At 43.8% G+C, this 17367-nt stretch overlaps 1 protein-coding gene across 3 annotated transcripts in view; it reads right to left on the bottom strand.

Annotated features, from left to right (window-relative positions):
* PIGC (phosphatidylinositol glycan anchor biosynthesis class C) overlaps positions 1 to 14482 on the bottom strand; it is a 51104-nt gene extending 36622 nt beyond the window's left edge. The window contains exons 1-2 of one of the 3 annotated variants that reach the window (XM_077452999.1): positions 14354 to 14465; positions 5554 to 5704 (exon numbers count right to left, since the gene is read on the bottom strand). The gene's annotated coding sequence lies outside the window, so the exon portion shown is untranslated. Of the gene's footprint in view, positions 1 to 5553; positions 5705 to 14353 lie in introns of all 3 variants that reach the window. The other 2 variants (XM_077452998.1, XM_077453000.1) reach the window with 2 other exon arrangements.
* Positions 14483 to 17367: the final 2885 nt, after the last annotated feature.

The following is a 17367-nucleotide window of genomic DNA, read 5'->3' as shown; positions in this document are numbered from 1 at the left end:
CGCTTGTGGGGCGTGTTTAGTCAACTGAAGGGCAGGAGAAAAATATGTGTTTAGCAGCACTGCCCATCATTTAATAATTCACCCCCATCGTGTACAAATCCGCCCCTCACCGACATGAACACGCCTCAGCAGCGCGGGGCACAATCTGACACAAAAATTTCTTTAGTTGGCTATTGTGTGCAGGTGCCGTCTCAACAGCTGATTGTAAAATCAGCTGTTTTGCTGTTACCTACGGTTCATGCACCCTTTGTCCTGGGCACTTCTCAATAGCGGGCACAACTGATAGAAAACCAGCAGCACTCATGCAGCCCCAGACACTCCCACCACCATGCTTGACTGTAGGGAAGACACACTTGTCTTTGTACTCCTCACCTGGTTGCAGCCACACACGCTTGACACCATCTGAACCAAATAAGTTGATCTTGGCCTTATCAGACCACATGACATGGTTCCAGTCATCCATGTCCTTAGTCTGCTTGTCTATAGCAAACTGCAGGCTCTCTTGTGCATCATCTTTAGAAAAGGCTTCCTTCTGGAATGACAGCCATGCAGATCAATTTGATGCAGTGTGCGGCGTATGGTCTAAGTATTGACAGACTGACTTCCCACCCCTTCAACCTCTGCACCAATGCTGTCAGCACTCATTTGTCACTCATCTCCCAAAGACCACACCTGTTCTGTTAAAACTCTGTGTGGTCTTGGCCACAGTGATGCAGCTCAGTTTCAAGGTTTTGACAATCTTCTTATAGCCTAGGCCAGGGATATGCAATTAGCAGACTTCCAGCTGTTGCAGAACTACAAGTCCCATGAGGGATAGCAAGACTCTGACAGCCACAAGCATGACCCCCAAGGCAGATGCATGATGGGACTTGTAGTTTTGCAACAGCTGGAGGTCCGTTAATTGCATATCCCTGGCCTAGGCCATCTTTATGTAGAGCAACAATTATTTTTTTTCCAGATCCTCAGAGAGTTATTTGCCATTAGGTGCCATGTTGAACTTCCAGTGACCAGTATGAGAGGGTGAGAGCGATAACACCAAATTTAACACACCAGCTCCCCGTTCACGCCTGAGATCTTGTAACACTAACAAGTCACATGACACCGGGGAGGGAAAATGGCTAATTGTGCCTAATTTGGACATTTTCACTTAGTTGTGTACTCACTTTTTTTGCCAGCGGTTTAGACATTAATGCCTGTGTGTTGAGGTATTTTGAAGGGACAGCAAATTTACACTATAACATATATATCTTATACAAGCTGAATACTCACTACTTTACATTGTAGCAAAGTGTAATTTCTTCAGTGTTATCACATGAAAAGATATAATAAATTATTTACAAAAATGTGAGGGGTGTACTCACTTTTGTGAGATACGGTAGCTGCCTGTCCACCCACACGTAGCTCGCTGTACAAATTCAGGAAGGCTAAATCTGACTTAACTCCTGTGTATGCACAGGAATAGCATCATCCCCACCCAGCCAATGACATCATCCCTGCCCGGCCAATGAAAGCAGCCGGCGATTGAGACCTAGAAGCTGGCCACCCAAAGATGTCAGTGGCTGGGCAGGGAGATCAAGGATGCCTCATCTCTGAAGCAGAGGTGTGTATAACTCCTTTAGTGTAGGGGTGCACAGATAAGGACAAACACCTTACTTCTGGCTCCAGCAGCCTCCTCTCTAGGGCACTTCGGGTAGCGATCGCATGCTCACTCCCTGCATTTCATGTGATGGCACTTAGGCCCCACCTATAGGCTGGAACTTCATAAAGAGAAGGAGAGCATTGAAGCCGGCTGGAGTGTGGGGGGGGGGGGGGGGGTGTAAGGTAAGCAACACAGCCTGTTCAGCTCCTACTTAATTAAACAAGCATTTTACCCTTGCAGCATAGGGGGCGCTGCAAATGTTGTCTTTGTCACATTCCCAGAGTTAAAAGAAGAAGTATGTCAATAGCAAAAAAAAAAAAACTGGTTTAGGAGATATTCTTTTTACCTACAGGTAAGCCTTATTATAGGCTTACCTATAGGTAAAAGTTACAAAAAGGACCATACAACCGCTTTAAGCCCTTCCCACACTTAAAGCACAAGTTGGCCACACCCACGATTCAGATTAGCCCTCCCCCACTCTGCCCCCCTTACCCCAAATTTCAGGTATGCAAATACTGTGATCTCTTTGAGAGGTACTATTTAACTGCACATGTTACATTTAGACATTACTTTGATTGCACATGAAAAATTATATCCATATTATATGACATATAAAATCAAAATAAATAATAAAAAAATACTTTCAACACATATAGGTTTTCTGATGAAATAAGGCACAAGTCAAATACAATCATTTACAGGCAATCTATCTAACTTGAAAGCTCATTGCACAGATCATAAAACCCAGAAAAAAATGAATGTTTGCTAATAAAACAAAAGGAGAAAGTGCTCTCTGTATAGCAAATTATTTGCACATTGACACTCTGGAAGAGGAGGAGCCCGGATTTAGGGATCTGGAAAGATTCTATTTGCAGAACAGGGTGACGTGTCTTTCAATCCCTGTCCTGATAATATCAAAGCCAAGAAGTAGACTGAGCTTATAAATACACTTGAAAGGTTGTTAGGAATTAAACGAATCATCTCCCTTCAAACCGCCACTTCTCAAAGTGATCTATTGCATTCCTACATTGAACAGCTTGAGAAACAGGTGTAATTGCAAGTCATTTAAAATAGAATTACCCAGCTTAATCAATTATCTTCGGGGGCCTTATTATGCAACATACTGCACTATGGTAGGCTCTTTTATCTTCTTTCTAACACATTGAGTACCTGCCTGAGTGAGTCAAGTTACTGACGCGGAAAGCGGAAAGGCAAAGAAAGGACCCCCCCCCCCCCCCGTCCTCCTGGCTTCATCCCATAGGAACTTCCAGGAAAAAGGCCCATACCCCAAAGGTCCATTCCTTCAAATCTCACTACATGCTGTATACCTTACAGCAGTAAGGTAATCATTCATTTTAGCCACAGGTGTCGGTGACACTGAAGACCTCTAGCACATCACTTAAAGGCACAGTACCACCGAATATTAAGATAGCAGCACAAAGTGTCCTTGTGAAACACTTTCACACTTCCACTACTGTTGCACTTTGGACCAAGAAATAGACGTCCAACAATTTGCACTAAGAGACTTGATACACCTATTTTATTTTAAGATTTATTATTTTTTATATATATATTTTTTCCATTTTTTTATATATATATATATATATATTCTCTCCTATTTCTTTTATATATTTTCTATTTTTATATTTAATCTTGTTTATTGATCTCTTCTTAAGAAGGACTGTATGGATTATTTATATATTTCGCACAATTATCACAGATCACTCACTCGTTGATTCATTTTTTGCAATTTTGCACATATTGGATATATATTCCATATATAACTTTAAGATTCTTTGCACTTTCGATATTTTTATGGTGAATACTGTAATGGTGAATATTTATGTCCTTTTTTAATGCACTTACGTATTTATGCAATTTTCTTTTTGGCATACGATATTTATATATTTGCACCTATGCTTGTAATATATGTCTTTCTAGCTAGTATCACCAGTTGATAATTTCACAAATAGGATTACATAGAATTCTATAAAAGGAGCGCAACACCACACCTCATAATTTTGTTTACTTACACATTTGGACACGAGTTTGGGCCCTACGGTGTACGCAGCACCTTGTTTATCTTCTTTTAGTATATTGTCATCTATTTCCGTTTAGCGCAGGAGTACCCACTTTACATTTATTATGTTGTTTTCCTAAACTTGAAGGGTCACCCTAAAAAACGAATAAAGTCAACTTCAACATTCAGCCTTAGTGGAGCTTTCTATTGTCCACGCAGTGCAGAATAAAAAGACACACTTAAAGCGGAGTTCCACCCAAAAATGGAACTTCCGCTTTAAGGGAGGTGACCCCCTGACATGCCACATGTGGCATGTCATTTTTTGGGGGGGTCCAGCTCCCACTTCCTCCTGGCGTACCGCGACACTGGAAGGGAGATCACCTCTTCCCCTCTCCCTCTCGGCAATCATCTGGGACACGTCACAGGTCCCAGATGATTGCCTGGCCAGTCGTGGCGCGGCTCGTACATGCGCAGCAGGTGCCCGGCTGTGAAGCCAGGCGGCCCACAGTTACAACGCTGGTGTTCCGACGAGAAAGGTCCCCCCATCGGATAGTGTCCGCCCTGTACTGTGCAGTCCCAGAGCTTGCGCAGTATGGGGGACAAAGGAGCCGAAAGTCTCCAAACATGAACAGCTGTTCACGAGCTCTACGTGGCGCCAGCGCAATTAATATTACATTCTGTCACACGCTCCCAATGCTTGTGGGGGTGGATTTCTCAAATGGGCGGATCTTTGCGGGTCGAGTTAAGATATAAGCATCATTGTAAAACTTCAGTTGTGTAATCAGCTTTGCCCATTCTGTAGGCACACCGCCACTAGCAGAGTTGTACGAGCATCAGGAGCGTGTGACAGAATGTACTATTAATTGCGCAGGTGCCGTGTAGAGCTCATGAACAAGCTGTTTATGTTCAGAGACTTTCGGCGTCTCCTTTGTCCTCCGTACTGCACAAGTGCTGAGTGCGCAGTATAGGGCAGACACTATCCGATGAGGGACAGTTCTCGACAGGACACTGGTGAGAGGAGAGGGGAGACGCGTGGGGCTTTGTTCCCCCATATTGCTGGACCCTTGGACAGGTAAGTGTCCGATTATTAAAAGTCAGCAGCTGCAGTATTTGTAGCTGCTGACTTGAAATTTTTTTTTCTTAAGCACAACTCAGCTTTAAAGTGGTTATAAAGGCAGAAGGCTTAACTCATTCTATGCATAAAGGTAAAACACCTTCTGCCTGCAGCCGCCCCCCTAAATACTTACCCGAGTCTGATCTCTATTCAGTGATGTGCAAGAGAGTGGCTCTCTCCCTCCTCATTGGCTTCCACTACTGTCAATCACGAGGGAGCTGGGGGAAGGACTGATTCCCACTGTCTGTGTCTATAGACACAGACAGCATGGCTTGGGAATGAGCCCGCATGAGTGCCCCCATACCAAGTAGCTTGCTATGGGGGCACACAGTGGGGGGAGGAGAAAGGAGTGCCAGGGGGACCCAGAAAGAGGAGTATCAGGATTGCTCTGTGCAAAACCATTGCACAGAGCAATTAAGTATGACATGTTTGTTATTTTAAAGAAAAAAAATATTGACGTTTAGAATCAATTTAACCCTGAGACGCTCTTTTTTCAGTCCTGCACCAATGGGGTGTGAGTATGTGCTACTGGATCTAATATTGTCACATGGAAATGGGACAGTGAGCCTTATGCTCATCTAACATAAAACTAAAAAAAGAAAAAAAAAAAGTACACTTTTTTCTACTTTCTTTAAGAGAAGTTTAGTGTAAGAGTACATAAAACGTATACATTTTATTCCATTTGTTGTATCAAAGATACTAAACTGTTTTTGAAAATGCAGATTTGAGGACTGTCATCCTTCTGCATATTCTTCTACCCTTCACAAAATGCCAACTGACCTGGAACAAGCTTCTATATATCAGGTGTCAGGATTCCTTATGCGCTTGTTCTGGAGCTCTTAATATGACAATGCAGAACGGATTGGCTGTGGGAGAAAAAGTGTGACCGGCTCAACTGTCATTCAGCATCTCAGAATCTGAAAATGACAACCTGTCAGGACAGAAACACGAAACTGTCACTAATAAAATCACAAGGTCTAAATTGCACCTAAAGTCTGACAGTTTTTTTGTTGTCAGACCACACACAACATCTCCCATTTTTTAGGCCCCTTTCACACGGCCATTCTGTTTGTTTCACCTTTTTTCAAAGGAAAAAAAAAAGATTCAGTTTACATCAGTTTTTTTACATCCACTACCAATACAAAAACTGACCATTTGTCAGTTTACATTCGTTCTGTTTTTTTTTTTTTTAACAGAAGAAAAATAGGGCTTTGATCAGTTTCAAAAGGTGGATGCAGATGTAAACAGATGATCATCCGTTTTTCCATAGAGATGCATTGAAGTCTGTTTTTCATCTGTCAACGGATGGATGAAAAACAAACAAATGGAACAGCCGTGTGAAAGGGCCCTTAGGCGTGCAGCAGACAAGGGTGAGAATGATAAAGTGGAACTAAACCCTCCTGTCCTTTACAACAAACAAATCTGCCATCTTAGCCTCCATTTGATCTGCAGTTGTCATGGTGCTGCACATGTGGTCAGTTATGACAAAAGCTATTTGATGGCTTGACAGTTCAGAGAGCACAAGCAACTGTGACATTTATCATTCACAGTATGACAAACAACAAGTTCCTGAAGCGCTAGAAAGGACAAAAAAGCAGCGCTCTATGGGTAGAAGCCAAAATATATATATATATATATATATATATATATATATATATATATATATATATATATAAAAATCGATATCTCTATAGCTCTACACACACATATATATCTATAGCTCTACACACACACACTTACAGTGGTATGAAAAAGTGTTTGCCCCCTTCCTCATTTCCTGTTCCTTTGCATGTTTGTCACACTTAAGTGTTTCGGAACATCAAACCAATTTAAACAATAGTCAAGGACAACACAAGTAAACACAAAATGCAATTTGTAAATGAAGGTGTTTATTATTAAAGGTGAAAAAAAATCCAAACCATCATGGCCCTGTGTGAAAATGTGATTGCCCCCCTTGTTAAAACATACTATAACTGTGGTTGTCCACACCTGAGTTCAATTTCTCTAGCCACACCCAGGCCTGATTATTGCCACACCTGTTCACAATCAAGGCATCACTTAAATAGGAGCTGCTTGACACAGTAAGGTCCACCAGAAGATCCTTAAAAGCTACACATCATGCCGAGACCCAAAGAAATTCAGGAACAATTGAGAAAGAAAGCAATTGAGATCTATCAGTCTGGAAAGGGTTATAAAGCCATTTCCAAAGCTTTGGGAATCCAGCGAACCACAGTGAGAGCCATTATCCACAAATGGCGAAGACATGGAACAGTGGGGAACCTTCCCAGGAGTGGCCGGCCGCCCAAAATTACCCCAAGAGCGCAGCGACGACTCATCCAAGAGGTCACAAAAGACCCCACAACAACGTCCAAGGAACTGCAGGCCTCACTTGCCTCAGTTAAGGTCAGCGTTCATGCCTCCACCATCAGGAAAAGACTGGGCAAAAATGGCCTGCATGGCAGAGTTCCAAGGAGAAAACCACTGCTGAGCAAAAAGAACATCAAAGCTCGTCTCAATTTCTCCACAACACATCTTGATGATCCCCAAGACTTTTGGGACAACATTCTGTGGACCGATGAGACAAAAGTGGAACTCTTTGGAAGGTGTGTGTCCAAGTATATCTGGCGTAGAAGGAACACTGCATTTCATAAAAAGAACATTATACCAACAGTAAAATATGGTGGTGGTAGTGTGATGGTCTGGGGCTGTTTTGCTGCTTCAGGACCTGGAAGACTTGCCGTGATAAAAGGAACTATGAATTCTGCTGTCTACCAAGAGATCCTGAAGGAGAATGTCCGACCATCTGTTCGTGTACTCAAGCTGAAACGAACTTGGGTTCTGCAGCAGGACAATGATCCTAAACACACCAGCAAGTCCACCACCGAATGGCTGAAGAAAAACAAAATGAAGACTTTGGAGTGGCCTAGCCAAAGTCCTGACCTGAATCCTATTGAGATGTTGTGGTATGACCTTAAAAAGGCCGTTCATGCTCGAAAACCCTCTAATGTAACTGAATTAGGACAATTCTGCAAAGATGAGTGGGCCAAAATTCCTCCAGGACGCTGTAAAAGCCTCATTGCACGTTATCGCAAACGCTTGGTTGCAGTTGTTGCTGCTAAGGGTGGCCCAACCAGTTATTAGGTTTAGGGGGCAATCACTTTTTCACACAGGGCCATGATGGTTTGGATTTTTTTTCACCTTTAATAATAAACACCTTCATTTACAAATTGCATTTTGTGTTTACTTGTGTTGTCCTTGACTATTGTTTAAATTGGTTTGATGTTCCGAAACACTTAAGTGTGACAAACATGCAAAGGAACAGGAAATGAGGAAGGGGGCAAACACTTTTTCACACCACTGTATGTATATATGTATATATATATATATATATATATATATATATATATATACACACCATGGACTGGATTAAAAATTTGTTTATTGCACTGTAGACAGTTACCCAGCAAATTACAAAAGGCTCTTAGTGCTGGTGCAGACTGCAGCAGATAGCGCTGATGTCATCTCGCACGCCCGGCTCCAGTGGCAACACTCGGCTTCCCCAGCTCCATCCTCCAGCGGCGGCAGACACACTATACCCCAAACAGCTTGGCACAATGCTGTTGGATCACTGAGGTCAGTTCCAGCCATCCTCGCAGCCAGCGTCTCCCTGCTTACACTGCATTCCTCTGGCTTCTGACAGTACCTGGCCTCACACCAGAAGTAAGAGGCTGCCCATCACCCCACTTTCTTCCATCGGGTCAATACAGTTTCGCACACACTTTGGGATGACCTCTCTCCACATGTGACCGGCGAGCCTCCTGAAAGCATTTAACCCCTTCTCATCCAGACATCATGGTGGTACCATTTTTAATATAATATATTTACATAGCTATATGCTTTTTACTATCCTCTGCAGTCTGTACAATCACTAACAGCCTTTTGTAATTTGCTGGGTAACTGTCTACAGTGCAATAAACACATTTTTAATCCAGTCCATGGTATATATATATATATATATATATATATATATATATAAATTTTGGCTCCTACCCATACAGCGCTGCTATTTTGTGTCTTTTGATCATTCACAGCATGCGTTGAATAAACTGTATTTTGCTTGCATGTGATTGGATGATGGAAATCAGCAGAGCTTCTCCTCATTTACCAATCTCTAAATCAAATACCTGTTCAAAGTTTGCAGTCTATTTGCCTTTAATAAATCAACCCCAATGCTGTATGTCTTTATTTTGCAATGAATGTCTCCCACATTGCTGCTTTCAGAGGAATCCTTTGAGGCGGGAGTGGAAGGCATGGCTGAGACAGGCTGTGTGTGTCTATGCACACGCACACAGCCCAACTCAGAAGCGCACACAAGAGAAAACTGGGCATATAGCTCAGAACAACCAGGAGGAAACAACCTCAAAGAGATGAATTTCCAATTGGTTCAGTGGGAACAGGGACTATTACGGTATCAGAAAATATTGTAGAACAATCGTTAAAACAAAATTACATTTTATTATAATTTAATCCATATAACAGATAATACAAAAACATTGCTGTAGCAGAACCACAATATTAAATCCAATCACAGGACCCAATTGGTTCACATTCTAAACAATTAAATGTTTTGCGGAGATACAGGGATGACGCATAAATCCGACCGGTTTCGCGGTACTAAGAACACCGCTTCCTCAGGGAACGTCACTTTTAAAAATCTAGTATGAAAAATATATATATAAGTATACAATAATATCATACACAATATCAGAAAGTTTTTTACAAAAAAAGGAAGTAACAATAACAACAGTAGTAAATAGACAGTACATCAGCATTGTATTAGAAAATCTATATGGAATCTATATGATTCAGGTGCTATTCTGAGGACGGTCCTTTTAGGACGTTTATATTTATTTATTTTATATTTATTTATATATATTTTTCTGTATGTTAGCTGGTTTGGTCTGGCGATTGTCACCTGCGGCCGGCCTGAGCCACCAGGTGAGAGTGGCCTTTGTTGCCGCCCGGCTTGGTGACGGGGGTCCGCGGCATTGTGACATTCCCCAGTCCATTCACAGCAATAAACTTTGTACCACAGTCTTGGATCATGACTCTGCTATGCTTTCCCCTATTGGTTCTTCCGTGTCCCGCAGCTGGATAGACCTGAGGAGTTTGTTCTCCCCCCCTCGGGCGGACGTGTGGCACCCTGGTGTGAATTTCACACCTCCCATTTCACTGCAGACATTCTCTGCAGCTTTACATGGGAGCGCAATACAATGCGCAGGCTGCCTGACCCGGACTGATCCCTGCCTGGTTGAGGCGATGGTGAACGGGGATTATGTGTCACACAAATCCCCGCCCAGCCACGCCCCTAGACATTCCCCCTGGTCCTCTTTTCATGGGGAATGCTTTGGCCGTGCGCACGAGTACATCCGCGCATGCGCCGTGATGCGGGGACAGGATTAAGGTGCACACCACTGTGCCCTTAACACTTCCGGGTTGGGGGTTTAAATGGCGCGCTCGAGATTTGAATCCTCAGAGCGCTGCCTGTGTTGAGACGAGCAATGCGTAGGATCTTTAAGCTTCAGGTATTGTCCCTTCATTCTGACTCTGTATATGTTTCAGCTACATGCATTTCTTTTCCTGGTCCGTTCAGATGTTTGGTCATTGACTAACTATGCTTACCCTTTATTCTGAACCAGGAAAAATCTGTAATTGAATTTCTGGACATCCCTTATAGAAAATTTGGTGACACCTTAGAAGTATTTGATCTAACTATCCAATGTATTTGGGGTATGTCTTCCGCCTAAAACAATAATAATCCTTTGAGGTGCACACTGCTTTTATTGACCATGGCTCACTGGGTGCCTTTTTGTCAACATGAGAGATCTTATCTATCCATCTCTTTACTTATTCTCTTATACTGCTCTATCTTACCAGCCCATGGTCTCTGATATATTTATCCCTCTCTATTGAACACCATTTAAACGGACCATTGCATCATTATTTTTTCAGTCCCTGTATGCGCTGTTCAGAGTCTCTCCACCTTGCCCCCCGTGTCCGCCCTTAGGGGGGGCACCCTGTTTTGAGGGTGTCTCGAAGTAGGTCGCTCGTATGCTGTGGGTTGGGAGCTCCAGGGGTGAGTTATGATCCAACACTGTTTTTTCTAATACAATGCTGATGTACTGTCTATTTACTACTGTTGTTATTGTTACTTCCTTTTTTTGTAAAAAACTTTCTGATATTGTGTATGATATTATTGTATACTTATATATATATTTTTCATACTAGATTTTTAAAAGTGACGTTCCCTGAGGAAGCGGTGTTCTTAGTACCGCGAAACCGGTCGGATTTATGCGTCATCCCTGTATCTCCGCAAAACATTTAATTGTTTAGAATGTGAACCAATTGGGTCCTGTGATTGGATTTAATATTGTGGTTCTGCTACAGCAATGTTTTTGTATTATCTGTTATATGGATTAAATTATAATAAAATGTAATTTTGTTTTAACGATTGTTCTACAATATTTTCTGATACCGTAATAGTCCCTGTTCCCACTGAACCAATTGGAAATTCATCTCTTTGAGGTTGTTTCCTCCTGGTTGTTCTGAGCTATATGCCCAGTTTTCTCTTATATACGTATTGGGACGATGGTATCCTATTGATTTTGGAGGCTTTTTGACTAACTATCAGAAGCGCACACGCACAAGTGCCTCCTCAGCACACAACTTGCTGAGGGGGTACCCGCAGGGAAGAAGCAGGCAGCACCGGTGGGGAACTCCAAAAGAGGAGGTAGGGGGCTGCTCTGTGCAATACCACTGCACACAGCAGGAAAGTGTAACTTCTTTTTTATTTTAATTTAAAAAATAACAGCCTTTACAATCACTTGAAATCTTTCTCAGAGACTTTGCTAAGAGAGGTAGCCAGATTTGTGTCAAGGGCCTTGTTCTCACAGGCATACGAAAGTATAAGCCCGTTCAAGGGCTGTGTTGGCCTACATTGGGATGCACAGGTGTTCCGTACATCCTCATGCAGGCAGGCCCATTCGTGTTGATTAGGATGCAGTGGCTGCATGGACACAGCCGCTGCTCCCACTTCGTCAGCTATGCAAGTGTGGGTGCAGGGCCCTCCATGCTCCCGCATGGCTGTCAGATTGGGTGCAGTGCCTATGTCCATGAATTCGCTGTGTGCCAGTTGACATGAATGAGATCGCCTGCAGAGGGATGCATGGAACACTTGTGCATCCCCATGCAGGCAAACACAGCATACACTATAGGTCTCCCATGTGAACAAGGCCTAACTGTATTGCCAATTGGCTTGATAAATAGCCTCCCATGCATTTTGCCAGGACTGCACCCAGTTAGTATGACATGGGCCCTGTGTTGTCAACAACAGGAACTTGGCAGAGGTGCAACTTTTGGATTCCAGCTGACCTCTCACCTCTAATTCCCAAAGCTTATGCTCAGCCTCAGACAAGGGAAGTTACACTAAATAAGAGGCTAATCTCCATCTATTATAGGTAACTTTGCTCATTATGCAGAATGTGAAGCTGATGTTTAGGTTTTCTATTTTTGGGGATAACGCATACACCCATCAGTTATGTGTAATGCTGTGTATCTCATTACCTGCAGGCTACTGCTTGTGGTAAAAATCTCAATTGCAGTGCCTTCTTCATAGACGCTGGATACTGCCCTAAACAGCTGTCTTCTGGTGCTGTGCACATATAAACAGACATGCCAGTTATGGGCATTCCTTTCCTCAAACGCTGTCACAGTGTGAGGAAAGGAGAGCCAGTAACTGGTAATTCTGACAGAACACACTTCCACTGATCATCAGTGCCCTAATTATCAGCGTAGCCTATCAGTGCCCATCAGTATAGCCTGTGAGTGCCACCTATGAGTGCAGCCTCATTAGTGCCAATTAGTACAGCCTATGAGTGCCACCTATCAGTTCCCATCAGTACAGCCCATGAGTGCCACCTATCAGTGCCAATCAGTACAGCCCATGAGTGCCACCTATCAGTGCCAATCAGTACAGCCCATGAGTGCCACCTATCAGTGCCAATCAGTACAGCCCATGAGTGCCACCTATCAGTGCCCATCAGTACAGCCTATGAGTGCCACCAATCAGTGCCCATCAGTACAGCCTATGAGTGCCACCAATCAGTGCCCATCTGTACAGCCTATGAGTGCCACCTATCAGTGTAGCCTGTCAGTGCTCACCAGTACAGCCTATGAGTGCTACCTATGAGTACCACCTATCAGTGCCCATCAGTACAGCCTATGAGTGCAGCCTATCAGTGCCCATCAGAACAGCCTATGAGTGTCACCTATCAGTACAGCCTATGAGTGTCACCTATCAGTACAGCCTATGAGTGTCCCCTATCAGTACAGCCTATGAGTGTCACCTATCAGTGCCCATCAGTACAGCCTATGAGTGCCATCTATCAGTGCAGCCTATGAGTGTCGCCTATCAGTGCAGCCTATGAGTGTCGCCTATCAGTACAGCCTATGAGTGTCACCTATCAGTACAGCCTATGAGTGTCGCCTATCAGTACAGCCTATGAGTGTCGCCTATCAGTACAGCCTATGAGTGTCGCCTATTAGTACAGCCTATGAGTTCCACCTATCACTGCCCATCAGTACAGCCTATGAGTGCCACCTATCAGTACAGCCTATGAGTGCCACCTATCAGTGCCCGTCAGTACAGCCTATGAGTGCAAATCAGTGAAGAAGAAAAATTACTTTTTTGCTGAAATTTATATCAGAAACTAAGAAAAATGTTTTCTTTCTTTTTGAAATTTTCAGTCTTTTTTTCGTTTGTTTAGTAAAAAATAGAAAACGCAGTGGTGCCTAAATATCACCAAAAGAAAGCTCTATTTGTTTAGAAAAGATGATAAAAATGTAATACAAGTACAGCATTGCATGACCGCGCAATTGTCATTTAAAGTGCAACAGCACTGAAAGTTGAAAATTGGCCTGGGCAGGAAGGGAGTGAAAGCGTCTGGTATTGAAGTGGTTAAACAAACTTTATTGAAATGTCACATCACATTCCGTTCCAGCAATCGCCGTGTAGAGCGATGCCGTGGATTGCCTTGCACGGTGCTGAGAAAAGTACAACTGGCATATTTTTTTGCAGCACTAAGACTGCTCTGGAATAGTCACCCAACACAGGCCCAACACACCTGCTGTGAATGGACTCGGAGACACAACATGGAAAGAGCCATGGAGGACACGACAGCTCAGTATGAGGAAAACTGCAAGCTGGAAGTTGCCAGGCAACCAGAAGCCCAACATTAGGGGGCGTGACTATGAGGACCCTTCATGATGACACTGGCGATTGCCTGCAGCTCGTAGCTGTCAGTGTTCCAATTCTCATGGAATGACAGCTTTGCTGATCTCTTCGTTCTAACAATAAAACGAGGGTGACTGACAACCCCACACCTGTACATACTGTACACCGCACCTGTTATCGGCATGTGTGACACACAACCCTCCCCGGGATGTGACTAGAGGAAGCGGCAACACTGACAGGGGCGCTGTACGTCTATAGTTCAGTTTTAGACTCCTTCCGCCCTCTTACCTGCACTGTACGGACAAATCACGGGGCTCCCTGTAATCACCTTCTACCGCAACACAGCCCGTCCGCGGAAGACTACCACTCCCGGCATACACCGCTCTCACTTCCGGACTCCCGGGATGTATCACGTGATGGGACACACAGGCCAAATATGGAGATGGGCGATCCTTACTGTCTCTGTGCACTGACTGTAGAAGGCTATGAGTGGTGACAGGGACTGGCTGGAAGGGGGATACATACAGGGCATATTATGGGGGAGGTGGTGTATGCTGGGGAATATAAGGGCACTATATGGGAGCACTAAATGGGGTGCAGAATATGAGGACACTAAATGGGGTGCAGGATATGGAGACACTAAATGGGGTGCAGGAAATTGGAACACTAAAGGGGTGCAGGATATGAGGACACTAAATGGGGTGCAGGATATGAGGACACTAAATGGGTTGCAGGATATGGGGACACTAAACGGGGTGCAGGATATGGGGACACTAAACGGGGTGCAGGATATGGGGACACTAAATGGGTTGCAGGACATGAGGACACTAAATGAGGTGCAGGACACTAAACGGGGTGCAGGATATGGGGACACTAAATGGGGTGCAGGACATGAGGACACTAAATGAGGTGCAGGACACTAAACGGGTGCAGGATATGGGGACACTAAATGGGGTGCAGGATATGAGGACACTAAATGGGGTACAGGATATGAGGACACTAAATGGGATGCAGGATATGGGGACACTAAATGGGGTGCAGGATATGGGGACACTAAATGGGGTGCAGGATATGGGGACACTAAATGGGGTGCAGGATAGGGAGACACTAAATGGGGTGCAGGAAATGGGAACACTAAAGGGGGTGCAGGATATGAGGACACTAAATGTGGTGCAGTATATGAGGACACTAAATGGGGTGCAGGATATGGGGACACTAAATGGGTTGCAGGATATGGGGACACTAAATGGGTTGCAGGATATGGGGAAACTAAATGGGGTGCAGGACATGAGGACACTAAATGAGGTGCAGGACATGAGGACACTAAATGGGGTGCAGGATATGGGGACACTAAATGGGGAGCAGGATATGAGGACACTAAATGGGGTGCAGGATATGGGATACAGGATATGAGGACACTAAATGGGGTGCAGGATATGGGGACACTAAATGGGGTGCTGGATACAGGGACACTATATAAGGATTTGGGGATGCAGAATATAGGGCTACGTTATATGGATATTCTATATGTGGGCAATATCTAGGGATGTACAGTGGTGTGAAAAAGTGTTTGCCCCCTTCCTCATTTCCTGTTCCTTTGCATGTTTGTCACACTTAAGTGTTTCGGAACATCAAACCAATTTAAACAATAGTCAAGGACAACACAAGTAAACACAAAATGCAATTTGTAAATGAAGGTGTTTATTATTAAAGGTGAAAAAAAATCCAAACCATCATGGCCCTGTGTGAAAAAGTGATTGCCCCCTAAACCTAATAACTGGTTGGGCCACCCTTAGCAGCAACAACTGCAACCAAGCGTTTGTCATAACGTGCAATGAGGCTTTTACAGCGTCCTGGAGGAATTTTGGCCCACTCATCTTTGCAGAATTGTCCTAATTCAGTTACATTAGAGGGTTTTTCGAGCATGAACGGCCTTTTTAAGGTCATACCACAACATCTCAATAGGATTCAGGTCAGGACTTTGGCTAGGCCACTCCAAAGTCTTCATTTTGTTTTTCTTCAGCCATTCGGTGGTGGACTTGCTGGTGTGTTTAGGATCATTGTCCTGCTGCAGAACCCAAGTTCGTTTCAGCTTGAGTACACGAACAGATGGTCGGACATTCTCCTTCAGGATCTCTTGGTAGACAGCAGAATTCATAGTTCCTTTTATCACGGCAAGTCTTCCAGGTCCTGAAGCAGCAAAACAGCCCCAGACCATCACACTACCACCACCATATTTTACTGTTGGTATAATGTTCTTTTTATGAAATGCAGTGTTCCTTCTACGCCAGATATACTTGGACACACACCTTCCAAAGAGTTCCACTTTTGTCTCATCGGTCCACAGAATGTTGTCCCAAAAGTCTTGGGGATCATCAAGATGTGTTGTGGAGAAATTGAGACAAGCTTTGATGTTCTTTTTGCTCAGCAGTAGTTTTCTCCTTGGAACTCTGCCATGCAGGCCATTTTTGCCCAGTCTTTTCCTGATGGTGGAGGCATGAACACTGACCTTAACTGAGGCAAGTGAGGCCTGCAGTTCCTTGGACGTTGTTGTGGGGTCTTTTGTGACCTCTTGGATGAGTCGTCGCTGCGCTCTTGGGGTAATTTTGGGCGGCCGGCCACTCCTGGGAAGGTTCACCACTGTTCCATGTCTTCGCCATTTGTGGATAATGGCTCTCACTGTGGTTCGCTGGATTCCCAAAGCTTTGGAAATGGCTTTATAACCCTTTCCAGACTGATAGATCTCAATTACTTTCTTTCTCAATTGTTCCTGAATTTCTTTGGGTCTCGGCATGATGTGTAGCTTTTAAGGATCTTCTGGTGGACCTTACTGTGTCAAGCAGCTCCTGTTTAAGTGATGCCTTGATTGTGAACAGGTGTGGCAATAATCAGGCCTGGGTGTGGCTAGAGAAATTTAACTCAGGTGTGGACAACCACAGTTATAGTATGTTTTAACAAGGGGGGCAATCACTTTTTCACACAGGGCCATGATGGTTTGGATTTTTTTTCACCTTTAATAATAAACACCTTCATTTACAAATTGCATTTTGTGTTTACTTGTGTTGTCCTTGACTATTGTTTAAATTAGTTTGATGTTCCGAAACACTTAAGTGTGACAAACATGCAAAGGAACAGGAAATGAGGAAGGGGGCAAACACTTTTTCACACCACTGTAGACTATGGGGATAGTGTACAAGGATGTGGGGATGCAGAATACAGGGCTACAGTCATGGCCAAAAATATTGGCACCCCTGCATTTCTGATTGGAAGGGTTATTTCTCCCAACTGCTGTTTTGCGTTCT

This window comes from Lithobates pipiens, unplaced genomic scaffold, assembly GCF_037356315.1.
Source record: "Lithobates pipiens isolate NorthernLeopardFrog02 unplaced genomic scaffold, aLitPip1_a1.2 Scaffold_23, whole genome shotgun sequence".
Lineage (NCBI taxonomy): Eukaryota > Metazoa > Chordata > Amphibia > Anura > Ranidae > Lithobates > Lithobates pipiens.
The sequence above is the reverse complement of the archived record's forward strand: the minus strand, read 5'-3'. Positions and strand labels throughout refer to the sequence as shown.